Here is a 15,641-nt window from a genome sequence, read left to right on the forward strand (position 1 = left end):
ACACATGCCTCTCCCTGTTTGGTCAGTGATTATTGTCTTATTTCACTGTAGAGCACCCAGCCCTGCCCAATATGCCTTAGATAGCCCTTTTGTTCCACCCCCCACACATGCGATGACCGTACCTGGCTTAACTGGTGCCTCTAGAGACAAAACCTCTCTCATCGTCACTCAATGCCTAGGTTTACTGCCACTGTACTCACATCCTACCATACCATTGTCTTTACATTATGCCTTGAACCTATTTATCCACGCCCAGAAATCAGCTCCTTTCTGTTCCGAACGCAATAGATGACCAGTTCTTATAGCCTTTAGCCATGCTCTTATCCTACTCCTCCTCTGGGAATGCGGAGGTTAACCCAGGCCCTGCAGCCCCCAGCACCACACCCATTCCCCAAGCGCTCTCATTTGTTGACTTCTGTAACCATAAAAGCCTTGGTTTCATGCATGTTAACATTAGAAGCCTCCTCCCTAAGTTTGTTTCTTTCACTGCTTTAGCACACTCCACCAACCCTGATGTCCTAGCCGTGTCTGAATCTTGGCTTAGGAAGGCCACCAAAAATTCTGAAATTTAGATTCCAAACTAGAACATTTTCCGACAAGATAAAACTGCCAAAGGGGGCGGAGTTGCAATCTACTGCAGAGAGAGCCTGCAGAGTTCAATCATACTATCCAGGTCTGTACCCAAACAATTCGAGCTTCTACTTTTAAAAATCCACCTTTCCAGAAACAAGTCTCTCACCTTTGCCGCTTGTTATAGACCCCCCTCAGCCCCCAGCTGTGCCCTTGACGCCAAATGTGAATTGATTGCCCCCCCCCCCCATCTGTCTTCAGAGTTTGTACTGTTAGGTGACCTAAACTGGGATATGCTTAACACCACGGCTGTCCTACAATCTAAGCATGATGCCCTCAATCTCACAAATTATCAAGGAACCTACCAGGTACAACCCTAAATCTGTAACCATGGGCACCCTCTTAGATATCATCCTGACCAACTTGCCTTCTAAATACACCTCTGCTGTCTTCAACCAGGATCTCAGCGATCATTGACTCATTGCCTGCATCCGTAATTGGTCCGCGGTCAAACAACCACCCCTCATCACTGTCAAACACTCCCTAAAACACTTCAGCGAGCAGGCCTTTCTAATCGACCTGGCCCGGGTACCCTGGAAGGATATTGACCTCATCCCATCAGTAGAGGATGCCTGGTTGCTCTTTAAAAGTGCATTCCTCACCATCTTAAATAAGCATGCCTGATTCAAAAAAATTTAGAACTAAGAACAGATATAGCCCTTGGTTCACCCCAGACTTGACTGCCCTTGACCAGCACAAAAACATCCTGTGGCATTCTGCATTAGCATCGAATAGCCATACGATATGCAACTTTCAGGGAAGTCAGGAACCAACATACACAGGCAGTTAGGAAAGCTAAGGCTAGCTTTTTCAAACAGAAATTTACATGATGTAATACTAATTCCAAAATGTTTTGGGACACTCTAAAGTCAATGGAGAATAAGAGCACGTCCTCCCAGCAGCCCACTGCACTGAGGCTAGGAAACACTGTCACCACCAATAAATCTACGATAATCGATAAGCATTTTTCTACGGCTGGCCATGCTTTCCACCCATTTACCCCTACCCCAGCCAACAGCTCAGCACCCTTTGAGGCAACTTGCCCAAGCCCCCCCCTCCCCGCTTCTCCTTCACCCAAATCCAGACAGCTGATGTTCTGAAAGAGCTGCAAAATCTGGATACCTACAAATCAGCTGGGCTAGACAATCTGGACCCTCTCTTTCTAAAATGATCCGCCAAAATTGTTGCAACCCCTATTACTAGCCTGTTCAACCTCTTTTGTATCGTCTGAGATTCCCAAAGATTGGAAAGCTGCCGTGGGCATCCCCCTCTTCAAAGGGGGAGACACTCTAGACCCAAACTGTTATAGACCTATATCCATCCTGCCCTGCCTTTCTAAAAATCTTCGAAAGCCAAGTTAACAAACAGATCAACGACCATTTCGAATCCCACCGTACCTTCTCCACTTTGCAATCTGGTTTCTGAGCTGGTCATGGGTGCACCTCAGCCACGCGCAAGGTCCTAAACAATATCATAACCGCCATCGATAAAAGACAATACTGTGCAGCCGTATTCATCTACTTGGCCAAGGCTTTCGACTCTGTCAATCACCACATTCTTATCGGCAGACTCAACAGCCTTGGTTTCTCAAATGACTGCCTCGCCTGGTTCACCAACTACTTCTCAGATAGAGTTCAATGTGTCAAATCGGAGGGCCTGTTGTCCGGACCTCTGGCAGTCTCTATGGGGGTACCACAGGGTTCAATTCTCGGGCCGACTCTTTTCTCTAAATACATCAATGATGTCGCTCTTGCTGTTGAAGATTCTCTGATCCACCTCTACGCAGATGACACCATTCTGTATACATCTGGCCTTTCTTTGTGTTAACAAACCTCCAAACGAGCTTCAATGCCATACAACATTCCTTCCATGGCCTCCTAGTAAAACTAAATGCATGCTCTTCAATCAATTGCTGCCCTCACCCACCTGACAGACTAGCATCACTACTCTGGACGGTTCTGACTTAGAATATGTGGAAAATTACAAATACCTAGGTGTCTGGTTAGACTATAAACGATCCAGCCAGACTCACATTAAGCATCTCCAATCCAAAATTAAATCTAGAATCGGGTTTCCTATTTCGCTACAAAGCATCCTTCACTCATGCTGCCAAACATACCCTCGTAAAACTCACTATCCTATCGATCCTTGACTTTGGCGATGTCATTTACAAAATAGCCTCCAACACTCTACCCATCAAACTGGATGCAGTCTATCACAGTGCCATCCGTTTTGTCAGCAAAGCCCCATATACTACCCACCACTGCGACCTGTATGCTCTCGTTTGCTGGCCCTCACTACACATTAGTCGCCAAACCCACTGGCTCCAGGTAATCTATAAGTCTCTGCTAGTTAAAGCCCTGCCTTATTTCAGCTCACTGGTCACCATAGCAACACCCACCTGTAGCACGCGCTCCAGCAGGTATATTCCACTGGTCATTCCCAAAGCCAACACTTCCCTTGGCCGCCTTTCCTTCCAATTCTCTCCTGCTAATGACTGGAACGAATTGCTAAAATCACTGAAGCTGGAGACTTATATCTCCCTCTCTAACTTTAGCAATCAGCTGTCAGAGCAGCTTACCAATCACTGTACCTGTACACAGCCAATCTGTAAGTAGCACACCCAACTACCTCATCCCCATATTGTTATTTATCTTCTTACTCTTTTGCACCCCAGTATCTCTACTTGCACATCATCATCTGCACATCTATCACTCCAGTGTTAATAACAAACTTGTATGCCATCTGTAAATACGAACTAAGTTGTTAAATTACGAGCCTAATTGGTTTAGCCACAGAAAAGACAGGAACCATCCCGCAAGCCATGATTGGCTGAGATAATGAATGCGCTGGATATGGAGTTTGGTCTGCCGTGTAGCATCTTCTGTCTATAACATTTCTACTGCAGTTTTTTCTGAATATATAACGTTAGCCATGGAGAAGTGCAAATGTGTTGCTACTGTTCTCAATAACATTGCTGCCCTTTTCAGGCGTTATTGACAAAGGTCAGTGGGAAAAAGTTGCAATGGACTACTTTCAGGAGGACGATTGTACCATGCTGACTCTCTCTGACTCTGAAAATGAATCAGACAAAGAGGAAATCCCTTATTTAGGTAAAAACATTTTAATTGAAAAACACATTGTAGAGTCTTCTGATGACAGTAATGGGGAAGAAATTGCAAACAGTATTGTTGTCACGGAAGAAGTTGGTGGAGTTTTGAAATCAGTGGAATGTTTGGTGGAAGCAGAGGATGATAAGGAGATGAATACAATTCTGGCGTTTGATCACAAATGCAGAGGGAGTCGAAAAGAAGGCTGTTGTATAAAACACCTGTCTCTGTATTACATCTTCAAACTAAGGGCATCCATGACAAAGAGGGAGAAAGATCTAATGATTCTTATGGCATTGCACATGGTCAGTGTGAACCAGAGTGACTTGACACAATGGGCCAAGCAAGCTGTATAAACAAAACGGAAACAACATCTTATTTAATTAAAGGGGTTGCAGTCTGCCGTGAAGCATTCATCCACTTATACAGGTAAGAGTCTAGCTACAGTTTCAGAAATTATACATTTCTACTTTTGTCAGAAAGTTGTTTTCATTGCAAGTTAAAGCTTACTGTTAGCTAGCTAGTGTTAGGTGGCTGGCTTGCTAGCTAACATTAAATGTACGATCTGTGTAGTAATATTATCTCAGCAAGCCATTTGCATTGCCAGTTATAGCCTAATGTTAGCTAGCTAACAAGCTAACATTGAACCTATTTGGTTAACTTTAGCTAGCTATGACAATCGGTTTGTTATGACAATCGGTTTGTATGGATTGGGATTATGGTTCATTGTTTGGCTAGCTAGCTACATGTCTAAACAAAAGACTGAACTTCGCCAGATGATTACATGACCCATCAAGTTAGCCAGGTGTGTCTGACGGTGATTATGGCTATTGTATAGTAATGCTAAAATATTTGTCTGGAATTTGTCTTTCATTATCAGTAGAACACGCCTGACTCTCCTCCACCAGTCATACAAGGATAATGGTATAATGCCTCTTATCAAAAAGAGAGCTGGCCCAAGCAAGAACAGGTTACACCTGAAGCATGAGGACTTGCAGCGAGTCGTGGACTTCATCAACAATTACGCTGAGGATAATGCAATACTATTACCAGGACACCACCCAGGACACAAACACTTTGGTGGAAAGCTGCTGCCATATCATGTGACAAAAGCAGTGGTGTGGTGTCTCTACAAAGAATAAATAACAACACTTGGTATGTAAAGCATAAACACCACATTTTGATTATTTAATTTACCTCCAACATGATTGACACTACTTTTATTGATCTCACATTATTTCAGTATTTTCCAGAGGTGAGTGTTGTCGGGCTGTCTTCCTCCAGGAATTTGTGGAGAAAACTGCCACCCCACATCTCAAGCACTAAGCCCCGGACAGACCTGTGTAAGCAGTGCTAGAGGAACAACTATCAGGTCTTCAGATCGGCCAGAAGCTGTTAAGTCAGCCAAGTGGAAGAAGCAAGAGCAGAAGATGGTTGCTGACTGCAAGACCATCTGTCAAGACCTGCAGTTGTCTCTGGGGAGCCCTACTGAACCAGCAAGCAAAGACATCCGTTTGCATTACAGATTAGATTTTGCTCAACAAGTTAGCAACATTTCCTTCTTTATATTGACTAAGGACATATAAACTCAGCAAAAAAAGAAACGTCCTTTTTCAGGACCCTGTCTTTCAAAGATAATTTGTAAAAATCTAAATAACTTCAGAGATCTTCATTGTAAAGGGTTTAACCACTGTTTCCCATGCTTGTTCCATGAACCATAAACAATTAAGGAACATGCACCTGTGGACCGGTCGTTAAGACACTAACAGCTTACAGACGGTTGGCAATTAAGGTCACAGTTATGAAAACTTAGGACACTAAAGAGGCCTTTCTACTGACTCTGAAAAACATCAAAAGAAAGATGCCCAGGCTCCCTGCTCATCTGTGTGAATGTGCCTTAGGCATGCTGCAAGGAGGCATGAGGACTGCAGATGTGGCCAGGGCAATAAATTGCAATGTCCATACTGTGAGACGCCTAAGACAGAGCTACAGAGAGACAGTTGATCGTCCTCGCAGTGGCAGACCACGTGTAACAACACCTGCACAGGATCGGTACATCCGATCATCACACCTGCGGGACAGGTACAGGATGGCAACAACTGCCCTAGTTACACCAGGAACGCACAATCCCTCCATCAGTGCTCAGACTGTCCGCAATAGGCTGAGAGATGCTGGACTGGGGGCTTGTAGGCCTGTTGTAAGGCAGGCCCTCACCAGACATCACCAGCAACAACGTCGCCTATGGGCACAAACCCACTGTCGCTGGACCAGACAGGACTGGCAAAAAGTGCTCTTCACTGACGAGTCACGGTTTTGTCTCACCAAGGGTGATGGTCGGATTCGCGTTTATCGTCTAAGGAATGAGCGTTACACCGAGGCTTGTACTCTGGAGCGGGATCGATTTGGAGGTGGAGGGCCGGTCAATGTCTGGGGTGGTGTGTCACAGCATCATCGGACTGAGCTTGTTGTCATTGCAGGCAATCTCAACGCAGTGCGTTACAGAGAAGACATCATCCTTCCTCATGTGGTACCCTTCCTGCAGGCTCATCATGACATGACCCTACAGCATGATAATGCCACCAGCCATAGTGCTCGTTCTGTGCGTGATTTCCTGCAAGACAGGAATGTCAGTGTTCTGCCATGGCCAGCGAAGAGCCTGGACCTGTTGGATCGGAGGGTGAGGGCTAGGGCCATTCACCCAGAAATGTACGGAAACTTGCAGGTGCCTTGGTTGAAGAGTGGGGTAACATCTCACAGCAAGAACTGGCAAATCTGGTGCAGTCCATGAGGAGATGCACTGCAGTACTTAATGCAGCTGGCAGCCACACCAGATACTGACTGTTACTTTTGATTTTGACTCCCCCTTTGTGCAGGGACACATTCAATTTCTGTTAGTCACATGTCTGTGGAACTTGTTCAGTTTATGTCTCAGTTGTTGAATCTTGTTACGTTCATACAAATATTTACACATGTTAAGTTTGTTGAAAATAAACGCAGTTGACAGTGAGAGAACATTTCTTTTTTTGCTGAGTTTATATATATATATATATATATATATATATACATAAATAAGTTTGGGGTCACTTAGAAATGACCTTGTTTTTGAAAGAAAAGCAAATTGAACAGAAATACAAAAGTATGTAAATGTTGTAAATGACTATTGTAGCTGGAAATAGTTGATTTTTAATGGAATATCTACACAGTCTGGACCTTCACTTCCTGATCACATGTTTGTCCCGCGCTGGTGCTTCGGCCTCATCAAGCAGCGCTTCAGAAAGACCAGAGTGAACACTTTGTCCGAGATTGCTGGTGTTGTGAAGGACAGCACTGTGACAGGGGTAAACATCCCACAGCTGTTTGGACTGGAGGATGGTACAGTGCTGGTGGAAAGCTATGGCTGGCAAGAACACCTGACTCCATGCTCCATGCTTCAGGCCTTCAGTTCAAGCAGTACCAGCACTTCAGGTGAATATCATTTTCATTGCGTGAAGTTATTCTTCTAATCTAAAATTGGGAGGTGAATTGATGTTATGCAAGGTTGTAATATCTTCAAAAATGTTTTTTGTTATTTCCTGTTTTACAGCTTCGATGCTCTGGAGCCTGGTGTTGTCGCCGCCAAGGAGCGGTCGGACTCAGTCGGGACCAAGTTTCAGCTGCTGCGCAATGCTGAAATCCTTCCTCCCATAAATGGTCTGCCTGTTGTGTGGTTACTGAGCACAAGCACACAACTTCTGACCACAACCTTACAACGGCTTACAACAACCACACAACTGCTGACCATAACCACACAACTACTGACCACAACAACTGACTACAACTACACAATTTCTTACCACACAACTACGGACCGCAACCACACAACTACTGACCACAACTCTGGTCTGCACTAGCTCTGGTCCAGCTCTGGTCCTGGGCGTAGCTAGCTAGCTCTGGCTCGCACAAGCTCTGGTCTAGCTCTGGTTTGTGTTATAAATTATAACTTAAATATGCACTCATTAGCATATAATACCTACCAACAATAATTGTAACTCCTGAACCGTTCAAGCTAGATACACCAAGCCAACTTTCACATATTCAGGCTATCCTAACTAAAAAAATTATATTGTATGAACTAATAACTATAAATTACCATACATTAGCATAAAATAACCCACCAACAGTAACTCTTGAACTGTTCAAGCTAGATACAGCAAACCAACTTTCATGTTCAGGCTATTCTAATTTTTAATTTACCAAATTGTTCAACAATAACCAGTCACCACAATTACTACTGCAGACACTACCACTACTGTAAAGTTTTTCATAACCATACACACTTTTAAACTGTTTTGCTTTAAATAGTCAATTAAAATGTTTTAAACTTCGACCAGTACCACAAAAATAATTTAGCAAGCCCCACAACTGTCACGGCCGTCAAAGGAAGTAGACCAAAGCGCAGGTGAGTGTACATATTCCTCTTTATTAGGATGACGCCGACATAAACAATACAAAAACAACCGTGAAGCTTAAGGCAATAGTGCCACAAACAAAGACAACTTCCCACACTGAAAGGAGGGAAAAGGGCAACCTAAGTATGGTTCCCAATCAGAGACAACAATAGACAGCTGTCCCTGATTGAGAACCATACCCTGCCAAAACATAGAAATACAAAATCATAGAGAACAAAAACATAGAATGCCCACCCCAAATCACACCTGACCAAACCAAATAGACATAAAAAGGCTCTAAGGTCAGGGTGTGACAACAACTTTACTTGTAAAGTTAACATCTAGTTTGTATTACTACCTTGTATTTTTTTTGTTTAGTCATTTAGCAGATGCTCTTATCCAGAGCAACTTACAGGGGGAATTAAAGTGCCTTGCTCAAGGGCACATCATCTGAATTTTCACCTAATCACCTCAGGAATTTGAACCTGCGACCTTTTGGTTACTGACCGAATGCTTTTAACCACTAGGCTACCTTGCCTGCACAATATGAATTGATAGCAATGACTACAATACTTATTTAACATGTTTATATCACATGATTTGACATCTTTATACTATATCACGTGTGTCCAAGCAGTTGAATAAACAAGGGCTTGGTGGTATGGACTTGACCCTTGTTGTAACCCAACAGTTAACTTTAATGTGTAGTAGTTCACGTCTCTGTCAGGGCCACTACCACCTCCCAGGTAGTCTGTGTCGGGTTACACAGACTGAGCCGACGTGTACATGACAAGTATGAATGGCTGTTTTTGTGAGTAAGCATACTTGCATGAAAACGAGCCATTACCTGTCCTTCCCAGGTGACATTATTAACCCAATGGTGTTGAACTAATGAGAAGAAGACTTAAGTCAAAGCTGCTGCTGCCGCCAAACACAATCTTAATTGCACCAAATCTATAGCACTAACGCAGACAATCTCTGTCTGGTGTTATGTTGAGGTAGAGGTTCTTACATTTATCAAAGTCTGTTTCACACTAGAATAATGTCCAATACAGTATCTCAAATGGACTAATCAACAAAAAAACATAAAATGGGCAAACCATGCCTCTGCAATGTGTGCTGACAGAGCTGAAGATGATCTGGTCACTTACCATGCCGATGGAGTGAAAAGTGCAGCCTTTGTGTCTGGGAAGGCTTTAATAGCATCCACATCTGCTCACCACAATAAGTGCTAACCATAATCTCACACCTGCTGTTGGCTTTTCATCAAGTGGCTACAACAGGTAGATAAATCAGCAGGCCTGCCACACACACCCACCAGGTGCTGGAGCACACTTTTACTACTTCCAGCCACCTGGAGCTAATGCTCATGGGAGGAGAGTCTTTCTTCTTTATTGTATTATTTGTCTTCTCAAAACCACTCTGTTTAAAGTGGGGGGACATTGGAGAGGATAAAGTGGAATTTAGATGTAGGCTTCTTCACCCTGTGGCGGCGGTACTTGAAGTACAGTATGTCGCCGTCCCATTTTTTTAAGCCTAAAATTAATATAATGTTCCCCGGGCAATCCTCTTCCTAATCCGGCTCAGAGCGGTAGACTTGTATATTGGTCTCGGAGTCAGAGGCAGGACGGGATTACAGACTCATGGGAATTAATACTGTAACTATGACTTGGACACACTGATCTACCAATAACTCTAGCCTACTCCAAGCACACACACTCACACTCACATATCAAACTGCTCAGCAAAACCTCAAAAATATCAAGCAAGAACATTTTGCTTCATGTAAAATGTACATGTTTAAAATCAATTCCTCGAGAAGGGTATGAGGTCAATCACATAATCTTAGGTTATACACCATTACATTTTCAATAACTTTTAATTAACTGAAGAAACATTGTGCAGGCAGAGTAAGAGCAAGAGAGTAAGTCAATATAGTATAAGCATGCAAATCCAGTCTTTGGACCTGTAGTCTCACATGGCTGCTAGAGCCTGTCCCCTTTATTGTTTACCTGTACTGTATATTCACATGTGTTCCTCTTGTCTTGTCTGCATACATATTGGAACGTTTTTGTGTTCTGGCTGCTGATCCAGTCTTCATCTGTTCTGCTTTGTTGGCAGTTCCTTATTTTATATTCCTTAGAGGCAGCAGTATCCATTCCAGACAATCCATCTTAGTGCCCATGGTTTATGTTGAAAACAACTGTAAAAGGTAAGCATTCACATGACAAATGGAAAGAGGAGGAAAACAATGGACAATGATCCTGCTTACATTGCTGCTCATTGCAACTATGACAGGTTACAGCAGACCAATGCATCAGGGAAAAAGAATATGTTTTACCTTCATGCACTTTCTCTGCGTTCATCAGAGAGTGGAACCCATTAAAACTAATTGAGCATATTTGGCATTTGGGCTGTATTAATTGAAAAGCTATCACTGCCAGTCATGCACTAAATGACCACATTATCTGAGTCTGTCAGCATTATGTTTGACATCGTACTACATTCAGCCATGCTTGGGGAGTTGTGCGTGGACTCTTAGCAGCACTAGAACAGAGCTAATAGTCACAATGTGCCAGTGTGAGGTGGTCAGGCATTAAGCGATAGAACAAGCTGTCCATCTCATTAAAGCCCCCCATTTGATACTTCAGAGATAGATTTTATCATTTTAATATAGGGAAGCATCCATCTGCCTACAGTCAAATGACAAACTTGCACTAATGATCCACACTGTAAAAGGCGAGACAACGCTGTTGTTAATTCGAAGAGATTTTACTGATTGGAATGATTGAAAATTATGCTTTGGTTCGTTCAACCTATTCTATTCAATTATCTGAAATCAAATAACAAAGTCAACAGATCAATGTGTTTTTTAAATGTAATTTTAATCAATGTTTTTTTATTGAATGAAAGCTTCTAAATTGCTTTCAACAACTCATGCGTATGGAATAGCAGTGGGGGCAATGAAGCGACGGCAGCTTATCAGAAGAGTTGGAGCCGTGGCTTATTAGGGCGTGGCTTTAAGTTTGTTATTTTTGCCCACCCGTGACAGTGAATGTCATTCAAGTGAATGTGGTTTATTGTAGTTGTTATTCAAACTTAAACTTGTACACTGACAGCATCTGTTGTGATACTTTTATAAATGCACGTGATACTAAATAGCCTAATTGTCACGTTCTGACCTTTATTTCCTTTGTTTTGTCTTTATTTAGTATGGTCAGGGCGTGAGTTGGGGTGGGCAGTCTATGTGTGTTTTTCTGTGTTGGGGTTTTGTGTTCGGCCTGGTATGATTCTCAATCAGAGGCAGCTGTCAATCGTTGTCCCTGATTGAGAATCAGACTTAGGTAGCCTGGGTTTCACTTTTGGTTTGTGGGTGTTTGTTTCCGTGTCAGTGTTTGTCGCCACACGGTACTGTTTCGTTTGTTCATCATTTATTGTTTTGTTTAGTGTTCTGAGTTTGAATTAAAAATCATCATGAACACTTACCATGCTGCGCTTTGGTCCGATCCTTCTACCACCACAGACGATTGTTACACTAATAAGGTTTCTATGTTTCTATGTTAAGGTAGGCAATGTTTGGTTATTATATTGTGGCTACTAAATGTGAAAGTCTTGTGTAAAGATTATGTTTGGGAGAACATTATTTGAAGTTATTTAACTAACAATGTTTTAATTCATAGGGAATTTATTGAATCGCTTTTATCCCAGTTGAAGACATTTGGAAAGGTAATTCCAAATTAAGAAGTGAACTTGGAACAAGATTCTTAAAAATTATTTACATTAAATATTTGTTTGTATTTATGTCACGCCCTGATCTGTTTCACCTGTCCTTGTGCTTGTCTCCACCCCCTCCAGGTGTTGCCCATCTTCCCCACTTATCCTCTGGGTATTTTTACCTGTGTTTTCTGTCTCTGTTGCCAGTTCGTCTTGTTGGTTCAAGCCTACCAGAGTTTTGTGTCTCAGCTCCTGCTTTTTCCAGTTTCTCTTTTCTCATCCTCCTGGTTTTTGACCCTTGCCTGTCCTGACCCTGTACTCGCCCACATGACCACTCTGCCTGTCCCTGAGCCTGCCTGCCGTCCTGTACTTTGGCCTCTACTCTGGATTATCAACCCCTGCCTGCCTTGACCTGTCGTTTTCCTGCCCCTGTTACAATAAACAATGTTACTTCACACAGTCTGCATTTGGGTCTTACCTTGATTCCTGATCATTTATTATTTATTAGGTTTAACACACGGGGAAAAGTAAGTTCAGTGTTAAATAGGTTGCAACTTTAAATATAGGTTTGGTAATAATCAAATAAAACAGTAGGCACTGAGTCATATATTTGGTTTCAATAAATGTGGTATTTTTCATATTTACTTGTTATTTTTTGGGCTTCATCCAAATAGTTTTTTTTTTTCTTCTACAGTATCTAATACAGCGACTGTGGTAAGCGGAAACATGTAGAAATAATTGAATGGTGTCAGGAAAGTAAATCCGATTATATCTGTGAGTCTATTTGCTCCTAATTTCTGTTTTTGGGCTCTCTATCATCCCCCTGTTTGATAATTTCACCCTCTTTGCTCCTTCAGTCTCGCCTTGCTCCAGTCTCACATTTTGTGCTTTTCAACTGAGGTAATTTAGGAAATAAAATGCAGATTACTGTCTCCTTCGGTCTGTCCTACACTCCCTCATGTGCTGGTCTGTGCAGTGTGGTGCTTGTAAGATGACAGCAGTGCTTATTTCTAACAAAGGTATTTGCTAGATCCTTCTTGATACACTTAAGTCATATATTTGTTCAGGCATGAAGTAGAAATGTGCTTATGAGGCTATACTGGTCTCATAGTTTACTAAAGGGGATTGCTAAACGTCTGGACTGAAGCATGAGAGCCATTTCCTCTTACTGGTGTTTAGTTTTGGACAAAAGACCTGGCTGTGTTTAGTTTTGGACAAAAGACCTGGCTGTGTTAAGTCCAGTCTAAACCAGCAAATGTCACATAATTTAGATGGATTTACCTGACGTATTCAGGCTGAGTTCTGGTTTGTTATATCCATAGCTGTAATTTTGCATACTTCCAATAAAGTCAAAAGGTTATGGAAAAAATTGGAAAAGAATATTGCAAGGAGAAGGTGGTGTTCACAAACCAAACATTTCAACCAATTTCACTAGCTTGGTGTGTTGGAAGTCAATTTATTTCCACCTTGACATTAGCATATGGATGTGTGTCAAATGTAATTAATTCGGTAATGGTACTTGTTTGACTGGATAATAGGACATATTTTCAAATAGAGTTTGAGCGTGTGGAGTGCATCCCAGTGCACTTCTGAACTGGCTTCTGTCTCAGCATGTGAACATTCCTGAAGCTGCCTCCCTCCCAGGTGATCTACTGCAGTATACCCCAGGGAACCGGGGAGCGAGTCTGAAAGCAGATCCCTTGCAGAGACTCTTTCAGTGTGGCTTTGTTGCTAAGAACGGCTATACAGCACAACATGCTGCATATCTTCCTTGCCTGCTCGAGCTATGGTTACTCTCATGCCTTTTGATTATCATATCAGATCTGGTTCAGAGGATTAAACTGTGTTTTCAGTTTCGATTTTATGCTATACTCTTTATCAGGTTTGTAACGGCTTTCGTTGGTGGACGGAGAGGACCAAAATGCAGCGTGGTACGTATCCATAATAACTTTTAATGAGAATGAATACAAAAAGAACAAGAGAATCAAAATGAAAACCGAAACAGTCCCGAATGGTGAGAACACTCAAACGGAAAACAACTACCCACAACCCAATGTGGAAAACATGCTACCTAAGTATGATTCTCAATCAGAGACAACGATCGACACCTGCCTCTGATTGAGAACCTTACTAGGCCAAACACATAGAAAATTAACGTATAGAACAAAACATAGAAAAACAACATAGAATGCCCACCCCAACTCACGCCCTGACCAAACTAAAATAAAGACATAACAAAGGAACTAAGGTCAGAACGTGACAAGGTTATGGTCTACATAGGTCTGTTACTCAATTTAACTGCTGCCTATCCCCAGCTTCTTTTCGCAGGGAACATTAAAACATCATATGGTTTTGTTTTTCTAACTGATGATGATGAAAATCCTCTAGCTTTTTTCAACCTGATAGAAAGGGAACATGAACATGCTTTCATGGGTTAACAAATGTGCTAAAACGTTCAGAGGCATAGATACACAGACAATGCTTATTTCCCAGCCAGGTTGTAATCCTATTAAATCAGCCACTCTGCTCAGACAAATGAAATTATCTGCTCCAACTGGAGGAAGGCCAAGTTTACATAAATAAATTAAGAAACAGATTCACTTCCAACCCTGCTGTGATTGTGACTGGATTCAAACAAACAGGAAAATAACATATCAAACACAATAACTGACTCATAAATTCCACTCACGTGGAATTAGTTCCCACTGGGTCTTTAAGTTTTAAGTTTGGACCTTTTGTAAGGTCACCTTTTCCAGTGATTTGTTTATAAGAAAATTGATCGTTGAGGCAAACAAGTCATTTGTGGTTTATATCAGATAACATGGCCAGAAGCTTATTTGCCATCTCATGTCAAACATAATCTTATATTTAATGTCCCTCCTCTCCCTTAGTCTCTCATTGAGACTTTATTAGTAACAGTTTGCCTTTCCAAATGTTTACCACTCTCACTACAGTTTTATTTGAACACACTCAAAAGGGTTGAGTAAGTATATTGGATATGGAGTTAATGTCCTTAAATGTGTTATTGCATTGCATAGAGGCATCTCTTTTTAGGTCCAGTACTTATGCATGTTTGTATTATACACACAAGATACATTGAGGGACTCCACATATATGTCTCAAAGTGCTATTAAGACTCTATTACCTTCAATGGGTTCGAATCAGGCACTTTGATCCTGTGTTAGTCAGATGTGCTATTTGAAGAAGTGTGGTCCAAGGACATGGCTCCGATCATGCCTCTTAGTGCTTGCCTAATTGTGAACAGTCACAAACATAGCCACTATCAAAGGCTTGGCAAGGATTATATCTCCCATCTGCCAAATAACCCTTCATCTTGAAAATACTTGGATCTTCTCACTCTCTGTGCTCTGGCAAAGTTCCGCTTCAAAAGACTCAGAAGTCAATGTCTCGCCAAGTAGAGATCTTGCCTGAGAAGAGAACCACCTGTTGACTGGAGAAGCTGTTGTGTTTTGGGACGCAATATTAATGCTTTCTTCTGAAATATTATTAACTGATGAAGACTGATGAGCGTGATCAATACCCACTAGCTTGGAAATATTGAATCACTTAGAAATGATTTAATCAAATTCAAAATCCCCTTGTTGAACATTCTTCCAGTGAGCTAGGAGGGCATATAAACTGTCAATAAAGAGTATGGAGATTGCTACAGAGATTTCCTCTGACATACAGTATAACACTTGAAGAGCAAAGTGGTCATTCACAATGGTAATTCCATCATAGAGATATGTAGATAACTATT

Source organism: Salvelinus alpinus, chromosome 5 (genome assembly GCF_045679555.1).
Source record: "Salvelinus alpinus chromosome 5, SLU_Salpinus.1, whole genome shotgun sequence".
NCBI classification, from domain to species: Eukaryota; Metazoa; Chordata; class Actinopteri; order Salmoniformes; family Salmonidae; genus Salvelinus; species Salvelinus alpinus.